The sequence below is a fragment of the Cornus florida genome, unplaced genomic scaffold, assembly GCF_030987335.1.
Source record: "Cornus florida cultivar Cherokee Brave unplaced genomic scaffold, ASM3098733v1 CherokeeBrave_3.0.0_Hap2_Chr06, whole genome shotgun sequence".
NCBI lineage: Eukaryota > Viridiplantae > Streptophyta > Magnoliopsida > Cornales > Cornaceae > Cornus > Cornus florida.
The window spans coordinates 61,717,789-61,723,263 of NW_026775576.1; positions in this window are offsets into that span (position 1 = coordinate 61,717,789).

A 5,475-nucleotide genomic window follows, 5' to 3' on the forward strand; every position below is an offset into this window, starting at 1 on the left:
GTTATTAAAGCATAGGAGTATGGGTTAAGTGTTTGTGGAAGAAGTTTCACTGAATTGATGTGAAGTCAAAGTGCTTGTTCATTCATTATGTTTGTGTGTTTTACATTGTGCATGCATGATCGTAGATTACTAAGACCAACTCTTGTCCCTCTTGATTTGCATCTTGAATCCGTAGTTAGAAATCGTAGGGGAAGAGGAAGTTCTAGTTCTACCCAATCCTTTACATCAATGGAAGGCCATAATGAAGAGCATGTAGAGAACCTTGGTCACATAGACCAACAAGGTATCCTCCATCCAAATGTTGATCATGAGAACATTCAAGTACCATTAGACATGCCTAGGCCATTCATTCACCAACCACAACAACAACAAGGCCAAGTTCTATTTGGAATGCCAAGGCCAATATACGCTCCACAACCTCTCATCATTCAAGGAAATCAAAATCAAGGTGCCTATGTGAATATAATGCACCCACATGCATTCAATTGCCACCATTTAGAGCACATCATTATGAAATTAAGCCACAAACCATTCAAATGCTTCCTAATTATCATGGACTTCCAAGTGAAGAACCCTACAAGCATTTGGATGAGTTTCTTGAAGTGTGTTCCACTGTAAAATATACAGACATGCCGGAAGAGGTATTGAGACTTAAACTTTTTCCATTCACATTAAAGGATAAGACAAAGTATTGGTTTAACAATCTTAGACCTTTTTCAATCACTTCTTGGGCAAAAATGCAACAAGAGTTCTTGAAGAAGTACTATCCGGTTTCTATGACCAATGCCATGAGAACTTCCATTAGAGAATTCACACATGGGGATGGAAAAACATTTCATGTGGCACGGGAACGCTTTAATGAATTGCTTAGGAAGTGTCCACATCATGACATGTTCAAGTGGCAATTAGTTCAATATTTATTTGAGAGCTTATCGGACACTTACAAAGGCATGGTTGATGCTTCCATGGGTGGCTCTTATATTGATAGACATGAGGATGACGTGTGGCGTCTTTATGAGTGCATGAGTGAAAATTCTTTGCATAGAATATTATCATCCAAGAATGGTAGAAATTCACAAGGTAGGAAGAGTGTTGGCTTACATCAAGTCGACCACTCAAATGAAATAGCTGCCGAAATGAAGTGTTTATCTCAAAGGTTTGATCAATTTTTGATTAACCAAAACTCGGCGAACCAAGTATCTTCCTACCCTAACCATTCTCATCGTGCATCAAATGAAACATGTATGACTTGTTTTAGTGTTCTTCATTCTACTTCTCATTGTCCTCACGGACAAGTGCAAAATGAACATAATGAACAAGTCAATGCAGCTTTTGTGAACCAAGGGAACAATCCTTATGGTACTCATTATAATCCAAGTTGGAGAAATCATCCGAATTTCTCTTGGAAAAACCAAGGAGAGGGCTCAAACCCTTCCCAAGGCGGTTTTCAAGGGAAGTACATTCCACCTCCACTTCAAAACTAAGGATCCCAAGGTTATAGATCTTATCAATTACAATGGAATCAATTTACCAACTCTCATTTTCCCAACCAATCTTATTTCCAAGGAAATGCTAGAAGTCCTATCTTTGAAGAAAAAGTTTTGAATGCTTTGGGCACTCTTGAGGCAAACACATAATTGCTTCATTCCCACTCTCAATCTATTGCGAAGCTAGAAACCCAAGTAGGGCAAATAGCAAGCACTCTTAATGCAAGAGAGAAGGGAAAGATGCCTTTGAATGCCCCACCTAAGCAACAATGTGTTATGGAATTAAACCCATTCCTCATCAGAAGGCCACACCATTGAGCATGTTAATGCGGTGACTACCTTGCGGAGTGGTAGGATTGTGGACAATCAAGTTGAAATGTCCAATGAAGAGAGTGAACCGGTACAACCTCAAGTTATCACTCGTCCCGTTTCACATCCCATTCCTCCATTACATATACATGATTTGGTGAATGAGAAAGCTTCAAAATGTGATTCGAAGAATGATTTTGAAAATGATTTGAAGAAGATTTGCCGAAAAATAAGTTGGAACAGATTTTGTTGAAAAATGATTTGAAACAAAGTGATTTAAAAAATTCTTGTGTTGAAGAATTTTCAAAAGAAAATGCTGAAAAAGTGTTTGAGCCAAAAGTTCCATTTCCGGATGCCTTAAAAGGATCCATTTCAAAAGACAAGAAAAAGGCAAAAACCAATGACATCATGGAAATGTTTAGGCAAGTTAAAGTCAATCTTCCACTTTTGGATGCAATCAAGCAAATTCCGGCTTATGCCAAATTCTTGAAAGACTTGTGCACCCAAAAGCTGAAGAACAAGAGCCAAGCACTAAGAAAAGTGGTTTTGACCGAGCAAGTGAGCTCAATTTTGCAACATAACACTTTACCAAAGTTTAAGGACCCCGGTTCACCTACTACTTCATGCATCATTGGTGATCATATCATTAATCGGGCGCTTCTTGACTTAGGAGCAAGTGTTAACCTTCTTCTATACTCGATTTATGTCAAATTGAGCCTAGGTGAATTGAAACTGACGTCGGTAGTTTTACAACTTGCCGACCGATCGATGAAGAAGCCTAGGGGTATAATCGAGGATGTTTTGATAAAGATTGACAAATTTTTCTTCCCCGTTGATTTCATTGTCATTGACACAGAACCGATCCCCAATCCTAAAAGCCAAATTCCCGTTATCCTTGGTCGTCCTTTCTTAACAACCGCTAATGTCAACATCAATTGTAGGATGGGGATAATGAAGATTTCATTGGCCACATGAAGGTGAAGTTGAATATCTTCAACCCCACACCCACCTCATTTGACAAATATGAAGGAGAGGTTAATGTTGTAGATAAATGTCATGATCTTCCATATCAAGGAAGTGAGCTTTTATGTAAGACCAAAACTTCAAAGGGATCATCTTCAACCTTGCATTCTCAAAGTATTGTTTCAAATTCTTGCTTTGAAAGGGCATGTAAGCCCAAAGATTGTGATTGCATTGACAAGGGATCAAAAGTTTCTTTTGAGCTAAATTCAACAAGTTCTTCAAAAAACCATTTGTTGGGTGGAGTTTAAAGTATCTATCACCCCAACAAGGAGGGGATGCATTACAAGATCTTTGATCCGGGCTAAAAGAGCCCAACGTATTGCTAGAGACGTTAAAAACTAGCACAACATTTCGTAGGGTGTCAAAACCCTATTCCTCCCTCATTTCTATCTTTAATTTCATTTCTTGCGAAGTCTAGATACTTATTTTTGGTTCATATGCATTGCTAGGAACTGTGATTCAGATTGCATGCACTTTTATGTTGTGTTTGAGCATTTTGCATAAGTTCGATCGATCTCAAATGAGGGTTCGATTGATCGAACTCCTATCTGCATCCAACACTTAGAAAATTTTTTGACCTGCATCCAAATCACCTCTCTGTCCCATTGTTCGAACTTGTTCTCAAATTGATTAAAAGACCTTAGATCGATCCAACTTCAAAGTTCGATCGATCTCGTGCTCTAACACTTAGAAAAAATTTTGAGCCTGCATTAACCTGCATATTTCAGCTCTCTGTCTCATCAATTGAAAATTTTTCAAGATCGATCTGAAGTTCTTCGATTGATCCAACTTCAAAGTTCGATCGATCTGCAAGTCCTAACACTTAACCAAATTTTTGAACTAAAAACCTGTATATTTTTGCTCTTTGTTTAATTGATCGAACATTTTGTTCAGATCGATCTCTATTCTTCAATTCTCTATTTTGACTTTTGTTTGACTTTATTTGACTTTTTAATTTTCAAAAAGTCCAAAAATATTTTTATTTTATTTTATTCTATTTTTCAAAAATCCAAAAATATTTTCTATTTTTCAATTTTCAATTTTTTTTTTTAATTTTAGTTTTTAATTTTTCAAAAATTTCAAAAATTCCAAAAATACTTTGAAGAGAGATCATCACAGTTCAATCGATCTGAATTCTCAGTTCGATCGATCGAATTGAACGAGAAAAGTTTTTAAACATAGAACTTGAGGGTCTCAAGATCGATTCATTAGATCGATCCAACCCTCCAAACCCTTGTCCTTCATTCTTGTCACCACTGTGCATCCACCCATCTTCATCATCTTTTCCGGCGAGATCCGGTGAGTGTTGACTTCTCTCTTCTCTCGGATTCTATCATCCCTTCGCATCTCATCCACTTCTCTCATTTTTAGGTACATCACAGTGACTTCAGTGAGAGAATGCTACCTGATTTTCAGGACCACCCATATACCTCTCTCATTGCTTTATTCCATTATCTCATTTACACTTGCATGTCCACTGTGCACTGATTATCCCTTTTTGTTATCTGATGAGTTTATCCAAGTGCCATCTTTCCAGGACCACAGTTAATCCTAAGTTTTGGGGGCTATGCCACCTACTTTGGATACTTCAGTCCCAACCATTCTTTGCCTTAATTGCACCGGTATACTCTTTCCTTTTGTTCTCTTTGCACATTGAAGACATTGTGCCGTTTAAGTTTGGGGGTAATGGTGTACTTTACAGTGTTAGCTTTAAACTTCAAAATTTTGAGCATGACTTGTGTATTTGAGAGATTTTCTATGATTGGTCCATATCTAGCTATGATTTTGATCTTTTGAGGACTATATTGCTTAAAATTTAAAAATTGCTTGACTTGAGAGTCCAATACTCCTTGTATGCCTTATGGATGCCATTTAGGAGTAAATTTTTCGAAAGATTGATATCTTGCTTGCCTTTGTGGTCCACATCATCTTGATTTTGTGATTGTTTGGAGATTCACTCTAGGATTCTACACTAGTACAGGCGCACACCAGCATTCATTTGTGGGGTACATGCTTTGTTGATTATTGAATTGGTTATATCCTAATTGGGCTAGTAGTTCATTGAAAGCTTTCATTCTTGATAAAGGTGGATAATAACCTCTTTTCACTAAGTAGCCGGGATTCTAGCCTCATCAAGAACTGAACTTCTCGTACCGAAAGATGGAGGTCCCAATCTTTAGGTTAATAATTGTTTAAAAAAAAAAAAAAGTTGCAAAAGCAATAAAAAGTGAGGACTTCTCACAAAAGGTAAGAAGTGGGAAATGATTAGATGGAGATTGTCTTGATTTGTAGCCTGGTTGATTTGAGCTTGTAAGTCCGTAGGGGTGTTTCGATACCTAATGCCCTAACGCCATCTGGTTTGGGAGTCATTGACCTAACGCTCGACCTCATGAATCACTAGAAAGCTTAATAGATCAATACATTACACCATGCTTCCATCTTTGATCCTAAAAAAAAAAAAAAAAAAATCGAGTGAAAAGAATAAGGGCACCTAGAACAATAAAGCTTTAATAAAAGGTCTACTTTTTGTCTTGATAATCGATACTAGATTTTGAGGGTAAGGATGTGATTAATTCTTTAGTTAGCTTAGATAGCAACACATTTGATGCCGGTCCACTCAAAAAGGATTCTAGAGTTGTTTTGATTTACATGATCA